The 12840-nt window shown below is 45.4% G+C and overlaps 1 protein-coding gene across 4 annotated transcripts in view; it reads right to left on the bottom strand.

Moving 5' to 3' along the window:
• rims3 (regulating synaptic membrane exocytosis 3) overlaps positions 1–6739 on the bottom strand; it is a 372715-nt gene extending 365976 nt beyond the window's left edge. Inside the window, exon 1 of one of the 4 annotated variants that reach the window (XM_087976947.1) lies at positions 6605–6739. The gene's annotated coding sequence lies outside the window, so the exon portion shown is untranslated. Of the gene's footprint in view, positions 1–3030; positions 3232–6412; positions 6583–6604 lie in introns of those variants that run through there. The other 3 variants (XM_087976946.1, XM_087976948.1, XM_087976949.1) reach the window with 3 other exon arrangements.
• Positions 6740–12840: the final 6101 nt, after the last annotated feature.

Below are 12840 nucleotides of genomic sequence, written 5' to 3' on the forward strand. Positions count from 1 at the left end.
GCCTCACAATTCACACTTCCCTCACTGCTGGTCACAACCCACACATTCCCATGACACACCCATGACAACCCAGGCAACCTAATGCCATCTACCCATTGCTCATGACCTTTCACACCTATTTCCACCCACTATCCTTTCACTCCTCACCTACTGTGCAAGTACTCGTGCATGTAAGAGAAAAACTATGACTTAAAGCACTATTGAGAAAAGCACTCTCTCAAAAACATTGACCCTCTTGACAGTTCTCACAAACTGGACAGTTCCAAGGGCTTTATGTTTCTTTTGTGCAGTTATTTCCAGTTAACAAACCCAAAAGATAACTGAACCCCATTAAATGATCCTTGATTCCCCTCCCTGAAGAATACCTGATGTCCCAAGCCCCACATTCCCACAGGCTTCCTGGCTCCCATGTGTGAACCACAGTCTATCAGCTGCCCCACCCATGAATTGAGAAATGCCACATTCAGAGGGTGGTGGCGAGGTGAAATTGGGATTTCTAACAATTCTCCTAGCATTTTTGCCATGGTGGAGAGGTGCTCTGTGCAGGTCTTGAACTCACAAATATTGAACTCCAAGATAATTCCTCGACATTGCATTATAAAACATGATCAGTGCAACCCTCGTGAAATCTTTCTTCTACTTCTCCATGGCTACAGTACAACTCACATTTATTTACCACCTCAACTCAGACAGCGAATCTCAACATTAAACCCTTTTCCGTTAATGGTTGAGATTGCTTCTTTATTAAATAAAGAAGCCTATTAGAATAGTGTGTTGGATAAATGGACTGTAAAAGCTTCTAAAGTTACATAAAAAGGAAATGTTTGGCTAAGAAAAATGTAGGTTCACTCCAGGTCAGAGCCAAGGGAATTTATAATGGGGAATAGAGAAATCGCAGAGAAGTTGAATGATTACTGTGCGTCTGTTTTCACTGAGGAAGATGCAGGAAATTTTCCAGATTCAAATGCCTCGGGAGAATAAGGAGTTGAGGGAAATTAACATTAGTAATAAGGTTATTTTGGAGTCATTAAGGGGGCTGGAAAATGGATAAATCCCCAGTATCTGATCATTTAAATCCCAGTGTGTTTGAAGAGCCGGCTATGGAGATAATGGGTGCTTTGGTGATTGTCTTCCAAGTTTCTATTCATTTCTGGATTGGCTCATTCAGACTGGAAGATAGCAAACACTATTTCATAAGGGAAGAAGAGGGAAAACAAAGTACAGGATTGGGGGAAATGTTAGAATCAAGTGTAAAGGATATGATCAATGGACCACAGGATAATAATGATAATAGTCAGCATAGATGTTGTAAATGGGAAATCATGTCTGATGAGACTGATGGAATATTTTGAGAAAGTTACTGACAGAATTCATAAAGGTGAGTCAGTGGATGTAGCTTATATTGTTAGAAGCTTTTGATAAAGTCTCCCACACGAGGCTGCTTATCCACTATCTTTTCAAAAGCATTATAAAATGTCAATGCAGTTGAATTAGTCTTGTTGTTTCGAGCACACAAATCGTTTTGCCACACCACCAAGATCGTAAAATGTGGGTGGGTGTGATGAATGTAAACTTGCACCTTCCTGCCCTGGGACATAGAAGAGTGACAACTGAAAGCAAGATGACTGAAGCTCCAGTGACAGACTAAGAATAGTGTTCAAACCTAACCTGTCTGAGCCAGCAAGCCAACTCATGGATACCTCCTCTGACTGCCTCCTTGACCATGACCTCACCTCCCATCACCAAACCATCATCTCCGAGACCATCCACAACCTCATTACCTCAGTGAATCTCCCATCCACAGCCTCCAAGTTCATTGTCCAGGAACTCTGCACCACCCGGTTCTACCCCTTACCCAAATCCACAAACCTGACTGCCCCGGTCGTCCCATTATTTCCACCTGCTCCTGTCACACCGAACTTATCTTCTCATATCTTGACACTGTCCTCTCCCCCTTGGTTTGGGCACTCCCCACAATCATTCAGGACACCACCCACGCCCTCCACCTGTTCCATGACTTTTGTTTCCCAAGTCCCCATCTTCTCCATGGACATCCAGTCCCTCTACACCTCCATCTGCCATGACCAAGACCTCTAAGCCCTCCGTTTCTTCCTCTCCAGCTGACCCACCCAATACCCATCCACCGACACACTCATCTGTTTGGTGGAACTGGTCTTCACCCTCAACAACTTCTCCTTTGAATCCTCCCACTTCTTTCAGAACAAAGGGGTAGCCATTGGCACCCCCGCATGGGCCCCAGCTATGCCTGCCTCTTCATCAGATACGTGGAAAATGTCAATCTTCCAGTTACACTCTCACCATCCTCCATTTTTTCCTCTGCTACATTGATGACTGTATCTGCGCCACCTCGTGCTCCCATGAGGAGGTTGAACACTTCATCAACTTCACGAGCACCTTCCATCGTGTTCACCTGGACAATCTCGGACACCTCCCTCTCCTTCCTGCCTCTCCTTCTCCATCTTTGGCGACCGATGCAACAAAGACATCTACTTCAAACCTACTGACTCCCACAGCCACCTGGACTACACCTCTTCCCACCCCCACTCCTGTAAAAATGTGATCCCTTACACCTAATTTCTCCGTCTCTGCTGTATCTGCTCCCAGGAGGAGCAATTCCACTCCAAGACATCCCAGGTGGCCTCCTATTTCAACAATCGCAATGTCCCCTCCCTAATGATCAACAACGCCCTCCAGCACATCTCCTCCACTTCCCACACCTCAACCCTTGAACCCACTCCTTCAACCGCAAGGACAGGAACCCCCTTGGTCCTCACCTGCCACCCCACCAACCTCCAGAGACAGCACATCATCCTTCACCATTTTTGACACCTACAATCAGACCGCACCACCTGAGATATATTTCCCTCCCCACCACACCATCATTTTGCAGTGACCATTCCCTCCGCAACTTTGTCAGATCTATGCTTCCCACTCCCCCCCCACCCACCAGCCAACTCAACCGCCGGCACCTTCCCTTGCTGCCAGAAGAGGTGTAAATCCCCCCCTCACCTCCGTCCAAGGCCCCAGAGGATCCTGTCACATCCGGCAGAGTTCTTCATGCACATCCACCCACTTCATTTACTGTGTCCGATCTCTTGATGTGGTCTCCTCTATATTGGGGTTACAGAACACCACCTCACGGAACGTTTCAGGGAACATCTCTGGGACATGCGCGCGAAGCAACCCCACCGCCCTGTGGCTGACCACTTCAACTCCGCCAAGGACATGCAAGCCCCGGGCCTCCTCCATCACCAAATCCAAGCCACCCGATGCCTGGAGGAAGAACACCTCATTATTTACTTTGGGACCCTCCAAACACACGGCAGCAATGTCGACTTCACCGGTTTCCTTTTCTCCCCTCTCCCCACCTTATCCCAGATAAAATCCTCCAACTCGGCACCGCCCTCTTGAACTGTCGTACCTGTCCAACTTCCTTCCCCGCTCCACCCTTCCCTCCAAACCTATACTATCACCCCCCCCCCCACCTTCATCTACCTGTCGCATTCCTAGCTAGCTTCCCCCACCCCAGCCCCTTTCCCTCCCACATTTCTGATGAAGGGCTTATGCCTGAAACGTCAATTCTCCTGCTCCTTGGATGCTGCCTGACCTGCTGTGCTTTTCCAGCAACACACTTTTTGACTCTGTTTCTCCAGCATCTGCAGTCCTTACTTTCTCTGAGCCAGGAAGCAGTACACCCATACCTCTCGAATTTCTAGCTCTTTTTTAACTGTGATGGTTATTTAGAAAAGCCTACAGCTCTCTCCTTAATTTTCTAAGTCAATGTGGTGAAGTAGTGTGGCACTCAGCCAGCCAGACCAAAGGGGATGAGATGCCTTTCCCTCGGCTGCCGGGAGAACAGCTCAGAGGTGCCCAAGGTTTATTTAGCATCATCAGCTATGTGGCTGTTTCTCAGAAGATTCCAGCGACCATGTCTGACATTTAAATTCCTCACTGGGGAGATTGCAGGATCATCCGTCTTTCAGATGGGATCTTAAACTGACGTCTGTCTGCTCTCTCAGGTGGAATGTAACAGTTGATCCAGCACTGTATCACTGGATCAGGCAAGTTGTGCCTGGTGTCCTGTCCAATGTTTACCTCGTAATATCACAAAACAAATGACAGAAAAGGCAAGGAAGATGGGCAGCACGGTGGTTAGCATTGCTGCCTCACAGCATCAGGGAAACAGGTTTGACACCACCCTTGGTGACTGTCTGTGCGGAGTTTGCACATCGTTTGCATGTGTTTCCTTTGGATGCTCCAGTTTCCTCCCACAGTCCAAACGTGTACAGATTAGGGTGGATTGGCCATGCTAAATTATCCATAGAGCATCAGAGGAGCAGGAAAATCGACATTTCGGGCAGGAGCCCTTCATCAGGAATGGTGAAGGGCTTCATCCTGATGAAGGGCTCCAGTCTGAAACGTTGATTTTCCTGCTCCTCAGATGCTGCCTGTCCTGCTGTGCTTTTCCAGCATCACTCTAACCTTGACTCTGATCTCCAGCATCCAGGGGCATGCAGGTTAGGTGGATTCGCATTTCAGGTGGGAAATGTAAGGTTACAGGGTGGGATGTTTTTCGGAGGGGCAGTGTGGACACGGCGGGCTGAATGTCTGCTTCCACACTGTACGGAATCAATGATTCTAAGTGTCAGATTGGACTCAAAATATTAACTGTTTTTCTCTCTCCACTGATGCTGCCAAACTTGCTGCATTTCTCTAGTGTTTTCTGTTTTTATTTCAGCTTTCCAGCAATTGCAGTATGTTTTTATTGCAAAAGAAAGTGATGATTTGATCATTATCATATTGCTGTTTGTGGGAGCTTGCTGTGTAATAACTGGCTGACACATTTTCCATTATACTACAGTGACTACACTTTAACCGTACTTGATTCTCTGTAAAGCTTTCTGAATGGCCTGTGGTCATCAAAGGAGTTGCATAAATGCAGGTCTTCCTTTGTCAATGACCACAGCAATCTTGTGTTCTATACGCCCCAGAACTCTCGACCAGCAGACCCTGATTTGGGATTTTATAAATGAGACAGGAGAACAGCTATCCCAAGCCTCCGGACCCAAACAAAACAATGTACAGTAGCAAGTTAAAAAGAGAGGTGACCAGGTGTGAGATGCTGAGGTTAGAGGACCAGAGCTGAGAGAGGCTGCACTAGATGTGCTGAATGCATTCATAGAGGGCTACAGGTGGCCTTAGCATTTCCAGGTTAGGAAAACAGCTCCTTAACCTGACATCATGCTCCCAATCACCAGCCATTGAATGTACAGATGCAGTGATTGGTCAGAATCAGACTAGGCTTGATGCACCCCGTAGTTAAGTAGCTTGCCAGTAGTCACTGCCCAGACTCTCATGCTAAAGTGGTGGGGTACAAGGCTCCTGCAGTATTCTCACAAACCAGGGAGAACGTTGCTGGGCAGGAAGTGACTCAGTGGGAACAAATGGCCTCGGAATTCCTGAATTGCTACAACAGCTTACTGGCATTCCCATGAAATAAACTCTTCGTAAACTGTGACAAATCCCAGCTGCAAATTCTTTTTAGGCAGAATTGTACATTATACATTCCACCAGTTCAACAGTGCGCTCCACAGCCACCCTGCCATACTGGTACACATTGGCACCACTGTCAACTACGGTTCCAGTTACACCCATCCTCAGTCTACTTTTTTTTAAAGTTGCAGTAAGTCACTGAACGAGTATCTCAAACCAAGCAGCCATGAGCACTTATACACCAGTAATTACAGTACTCGTTGTTTAGAAAACTTACAGCCCAAATACAATGAAAACAGCAATCAGCCCCAAGATGTATCTTATAAATAAATATGCAGGCACACACAGAGTGCGAGAGTAATTGTACAAAACACACTGGGAATATCACACATATTGACTGCTATGTGTCAAGTCACACATACAAACATGATTCAGATCGAGACTGATTACACAGTCTAACTGTCCAAATGAAACCTTTAAAGGGTTAACCTGGCAAACTTGAGACTTGGATTAACACACAAGATGCTAATGAGCGCTCTCGATGCAAAGGCTGGAAATCGAGCAGATTTCCACCGAGTTACAAATCACAACGGGTTGACAAATAATTGTGCCTTTTGATCAATTTGCTAAGATTGCAGGGGCCAGCAGCCTCAGAAAGCAGCAACTGCTCAAGGAATGGGCTGAGAGGTACAGGTCAGACAAATGGAAGATCACCCCACCCCCCGCCCCCCCAGCCTCAACACCCCAAATCTGCTGTGGACAAGTCCCAACAATGCCAATTAGCTGTGATTTCAGATTAAATTTCAACCAAGCAGCAACACATAGAGCAATGCTAATTCTGTCCTAATCCAGCAATTCTAATTTAAGACCGATTGTGAAAAACTAAGAACACACTCACCAATGGAAAATTGCCTTTCCTGTTTGCCGGCACAAAGATTAGATTTCACGTGTATAAGTACCTTTTACTCTTGGCCATTCTGGTCGACCGAGAGGGCAGAAATGAAAGCATCGTTCATCCCTCCGGCTTTTCGCGATCTGAGCGGAGAAGCTCGCAGCTAAAAGCGACCCTAACGTCACCATGGTAACCTACCTGACCCACTTATCCAAACTGTCAGCCGCACTAGAACCTCAAACATTCAGGACTGCACAACATAGCTGGTTTAAAAATACACCCCAAGGCGAGCAATGCAAAGACGCACACAGCAGCCTCAGCAGTGAGCAGGCGGGCCAGTAACACCAGCAATCATTAACATGCAGGGGGGTGCTCAAGAAACAGGAACGGGCTAAAAATGTCTCTCTAATTGCTTCTCTATTTATTGCTACGAATAAATTAACCACTGTTTCCCCCCACCACCCTTAACTGTTTTTTTTAGATTGGTCTAGAATGAGGAATAATTATATAGCCCAAAGAATTAATGATCAGTTTGAGCCATACTGCCTGTGCCACTTTCCGGTGAGCTGTCATGGCGTATTGTTCTGCCAGCAACCAGGGGGTAACGAGCCAACTGTCTATTGTCTCTACCATCCTTCTGCCCATGGAAGGTGCCACTTTGCCAATGCATTAGTTCCACAGGTGGCTACCAATCTCCGCTGTCTCCCTCAAATGCCCATGCTCTATACAGGAAGACTAGGCAAAAAGGGAGGGGTGATGTGTTTGTCTTGCTTTGTCCATCGATTACAGGCCCACCCTGTATCCAGATCTAACTGTCCTGCACCTTGGGTGGGGATCTACGCCAGGAGATCAACAGGGTTCCACCCAAGATGAATACAGTGTCAGTGTCGATAGACTGCTTCCCCCAGCCTGCCCCAGGTGTACATCTGTATGACTCTATATCACCCACATGCATTTACATTGTAGCTGGGGAGACCAGTCAATGCCAGCATTAGAAGCTCTGGCTGAGATTTACTCCCAATCTGGCTCAGGTTCACTGAGACTCCAGAGACAGTTGGTACTCAACAGCCACTGATCCTACCCAGAGATCTGCCTGTGCTGACTGAGCTGAGGAACCTAGTTTAGGAACACTAAACAAAGGTGGCACTTTATTCTCAATCTGAGAAATCAGTGGATGTGAAGTGAAATTATGGGGTATTCTTCTCATTGTTGGTAATCTCCCAGAGTGGTGATCCCACCTGCTGCCTAAGCTATGTGTAGTCTGTAGGTGGGACATCCAATAGGGGCCACATCATGTGGTCATTCTATTCACATCTCACCAACCCCTGAGATGGTGAATATGTGAACATTATAGAATAATACAGCACAGAAACACACACTTCCAACCAACTCCCCAAGTACCATCATATTTCCCAAACCTCACTTTAACCATGACCCCAATCCCAATGAAACTCTTACCCTAACTGTGCCATTAACCCTAACTATGATCCTGAATCTCAAATTCATCCCAACATTGACCTTGACCCCAACCCTGACTAATCCTTTGAAGAGCTGTAACTCTGATCCCAATACTAATCCTGACCACAACACCGACTGCAGTGCTGGCCCAATACTGACTCTGGACCGACAGTGACCCCAACCCCAACACTGACCTAATACTGATCCTGACACTGGCCCTGATCCGAACAATGACCCAAAAGCTATTCCACCTTCATGGCAATGATTCTGAACTTCTCACGAACATCCGTACACCAGGTGTCCCTGCCTAACTGTAAATGGCAATGAGCATTAAATGCCAGCAATGCCCACATCCTATTAACAAATTTGAAAAAGTGCAATAGGCATGATCTAATCTCTGGTCTTTACAAATTGCCTCTGTACCTCTGTGTCCTTTCAGATATTGCCTACCTGTCAGAATGTGAGGCTCAGAATTTTCCCCAGTATTCTAGCTATACACACTCATTAGGGTAGATTTTGACATAGTGAAATGCATGATAGCAAGTCTTTCCTGACCGAAATTAAAAGAATCGAAAATGGAGTGATTAGTCCAATGATCTACTGAGGTACAATCACCTGTTTACACTTTCAAAGCTGTCAAAAATCAACAGTCAAAATGTTATCACATTTGAGGATCTATATTTCATTACTCTGACTCTAGATCCAGTTGGCTTCTTGCTCCCTGACACTGTGTTTTTAGTTTCAGTGAGGTCACACCATCTCTCAGGATACCACTCTTACACTGTCACGTAACTCACTTTCCCGCTGTTTGCTTTCTCTTGTCAGCTTATCCAACATCATCTACATCAGATGCCCCTTCCTGCTTGTTGGTCCCTCCTTTTAATCCAGATCCATTTATATATGAATAAAACAAAGAACTGCAGATACTGGAGATCTGAAACACAAAATAGAGAAATTGCTGAAGAAACTCAGCGGGTCTGGCAGTACCTCTGGAGAGAAAGTGTTAGTGGCATGATGGCTCAGTGGTTAGCACTGCTGCCTCCCAGCACCAGGGACCCAGGTTCAATTCCAGCCTCGGGCAGACTGTCTGTGTGGAGTTTGCACATTCTCCCAGTATCTGCATGGGTTTCCTCCAGATGCTCCACCTTCCTCCTGCTATCCAAAGATGTGCAGGTTAGGTGAATTGGCCAGAGGTAAATGTAGGGTAGGGGAATGGGTCTGGGTGGGTTACTCTTTGGAGGGTCAGTGTGCACTTGTTGGAGCAAAGGGCCTGTTTCCGCACTGTAGGATTCTATAAAACAGAGTTAACATTGCGTGTCCAATATGACTGTTCTAAGGAACTATTTATATTTGGTTTGTCTTGATCTCCACAAATTGATGTCATCTACAATTTGCTTCTGCCTCATGCTCCAGTTGGATTTCTTAGTAAACCTTATGATATCCCCAAAGAGTGACCCACTCAGTCACCATGTTGATACCACATCCTTAACAAGAGAATTTTTATTTTCTCTCAGATTGTATGACTTTGGAACTCTCTACCTTAGAAGGCAGTGAGGGTTGGGTCATTGAATACTTAAAGGTGGAGATAGATGTTCAACTCCAAGATGGTGGCAGAGTAGGATGCTCCAGTTGGAGCTCATCCACTCCATCCATGAGAGACACGGTGGGTCTTGGCCTGGTTTCTCGGTGGCTTGTCGCAGTGTCTCAGCCTGGTCTCTTGATGGCTCATGGTGGGTCTCGGCCTGGTCCCTCAGTGGCTCATGGTGGGTCTCGGCCTGGTCTCTCAGCTCAGCATGTTCCGGACCAGGAGAGTTTGGGAGGTAAAAACCGAAAGAACTGTAGATGCAGTAAATCAGAAACAAAAACAGAAATTGATAGAAACGCCCGGCAGGTCTGGCAGCATCTGTGGAGAGAAATTAGAGTTAATGTTTCGGGTCTGGTGACCCGTCCTCACAACTGATTGAGAGATGGCAGCTTCAGCAGTTGTGATGGCATTGTGGCCCAACATGGGAAACGCGAGCAGAGAGGGAGGTCCCCTAGTATCTGTGGCATCAGGAACAGGCAGCTGAGGTATCCCAGAGAGTGAGAGGATGGGTGGACTCAAAAGATTGTTGAACTTTTAACTTAATTCCTTTATTTTCTAATTTAAATTAAGAAAAACTTTAATGTTACCTATTACCCTATTTGTTTATTTTTCTACTCACTCTATGGAGATAACATTTAACTTTTTAAACTCTGTTTCCCTTTGCTTTGTACCTAAATGTTTTGTACTTGGGTACCTTTGTACCTAAGATGGTGCCATGTTTGGCAACATTATACATTTTTCACTGCACTTCTGTAGTTCTGTACTTGAGTACCTGTGACAACAAAATCTAAATCTAAATAGCTTTGTGTTAGGCAAAGGTTATTGGGATAGATCGGAATATGGAATTGGAAATCCAACTGGATCAGCTATGATCTCATTGAAAAGTAGAGCAGACTTGAATGGTTAGGTGGCCTACTCCCTCTCCTAACGTGATGTGGAGATGCCGGTGTTGGACTGAGGTGGACAAAGTTAAAAATCACATAACATTAGGTTACAGTCCAACAGGTTTATTTGGAAGCACTAGCTTTCGGAGCGCTGCTCCTTCATCAGGTGGCTAGCTGACAAAGGAGCAGCTCTCTAATAGCATGTACTCCCAAATAAACCTTTTGGACTATAACCTGGTGTTGTGTGGTTTTTAATTCCTAATTTGTATATATGTTTGTATGTTCAGAACTATTCCCTTTTTAAACCAATTCTCAACACGCCTCAGACCTTGCCTCCTTTTCTGTTTCTTCTTCCCTATGGCTTCATTGGCACTGTATCAAAAGGCTTTCTGAAATCTAAATATATCCCAAACACAGTTATCATTGTCAACAAGATTGCTTATTTCCTTGAACTTCAGTAAATTAATTGGGTGAGCACATGCCCTCAATAATTCAACACTGACTCCCTCCAATGAACAATACCGATCACATCATTCATATCCCTGCTTTCTAATGTTTTACACATAACTGGCCTGGGGCTGAAGATTCCTTTGCCCCTTTTTTAAGGATTGCCATTTTGCTACATTACCCTGTTCTCGGGCATAACTCTTATTGTCAATCATTCTGTGAAGATACCAGTAAACCATGTAAGCAAGTAGTGGCCAGTTCCACTTGCCAGATTACTGAAACATTGGAGCAGGAGTAGGCCATTCAGCCCATCAAGCTTCAAGCGTCATTCATTATGAACTAGTTGATCATCCATCCCTATATCCCTTTAGGTGGTTACTTTTTAGAAATGTATCAATCTCTATGGGGGCGGCACGGTGGCACAGTGGTTAGCACTGCTGCCTCACAGCGCCAGAGACCCGGGTTCAATTCCCGACTCAGGCGACTGACTGTGTGGAGTTTGCACGTTCTCCCCGTGTCTGCGTGGGTTTCCTCCGGGGGCTCCGGTTTCCTCCCACAGTCCAAAGATGTGCAAGTCAGGTGAATTGGCCATGCTAAATTGCCCGTAGTGTTAGGTAAAGGGGCAAATGTAGCGGTATGGGTGGGTTACGCTTCGGCGGGTCGGTGTGGACTTGTTGGGCCGAAGGGCCTGTTTCCACACTGTAAGTAATCTAATCTACCTTACACATGCTCAATGATTAAGTTTTCACAACATTCTGGGGTAAAGAATTCCAAAGATTTGCAAATTTCTGAGTGAAAATATTTCTCCTCATCTTGGTTCTATGTGGCTTCCTGCATATTTTTAAATTATGCCCCCAATTCTAGTCTCCCTATGGGAAATATCTTACCTGCATCTGCCCTGTCCATCACTCTAAATATTTTATAGGTTTCAATTAGATCACCTCCCATTCTTTGATACTGTAGAGGATACAGGCATAGTTTGGCCAATCTCTCTTCATAGGACAGTCCCACCAAGCCAGGATCAGGTCTGCTGACTCTTTGTTAAACTTCTTCTTTGGCAATAATATCCTTCCAAAGGTAAGGGGACCGAAACCAAGCACTCAAATCCTGGTGCAGTCATATAGTCGCAGAGCTGTACAGCATTGTCCAACTCATCCATACTGATCAGATATCCTGATCTAATCTCTTTATAATTGATGAGGAAAGAAACGCTACTATCAGAGCAGCCACAATCTTATTGAGTGGTGGAGTAGAATTAAGGGATCAAGGTAGTTTAGCCCTGCGCCTATTTCTGATCTAATGTTTCTATTTGTATTATCCTGCTTTTGTTTCCCAGCCCATCAATAAAATCCTGCTCCTCAGGATTACTTAACCCACCACTTCCATCGCCTTCTGAGGCAGAGTGTTCCAACTTCCCTGACAGAAAATAAATCTCTGTCCTAAAATAGCAACCCTTAATTTTAAAATCATATCTATAGTTCTGGGATCACTCTGAAGAGGCAACATTCTGTCCACCTTGTCAAGATTTCTCAGGATCTTATAAACTTCTATTAAACCATCCCCTGTTCTCCTAAACTCAACTGAAAACAAGTCCAGTCTGTTCAATCTTTCTTCATAAGGCAGCCCACTCATCCCAGGCAAAAATTGAGTAAACTGCTTCTGAAGTACCCTCAAACATATCTGCAACATTTTTTTTTAAATAAAGAGACCAACACGACACACAGTATTCAAGATGTGGTGTCACTAATCCTCCATATAACTGAGGAGTAACCTATTTTAGGGTTCAATTCCTCTCATAAGAAAGGATAGCTTTCTTTTGGGAACCATCTAGATCCCTCTGCAGCTTGAAATTCTGCAGTTGTTCTCTTTTTATTGTATGTTTTGATTTATTGATTAGATTAGATTACTTACAGTGTGGAAACAGGCCCTTCGGCCCAACAAGTCCACACCGCTGAAGCGCAACCCACCCATACCCCTACATTTACCCCTTACCTAACACTACGGGCAATTTAGCATGGCCAATTCACCTGACCTGCACATCTTTGGACTGTGGGAGGAAA

The sequence above is a fragment of the Chiloscyllium plagiosum genome, unplaced genomic scaffold (assembly GCF_037043375.1).
Source record: "Chiloscyllium plagiosum isolate Xiang-an unplaced genomic scaffold, Cpla_swu_hap1 HiC_scaffold_30, whole genome shotgun sequence".
Lineage (NCBI taxonomy): Eukaryota > Metazoa > Chordata > Chondrichthyes > Orectolobiformes > Hemiscylliidae > Chiloscyllium > Chiloscyllium plagiosum.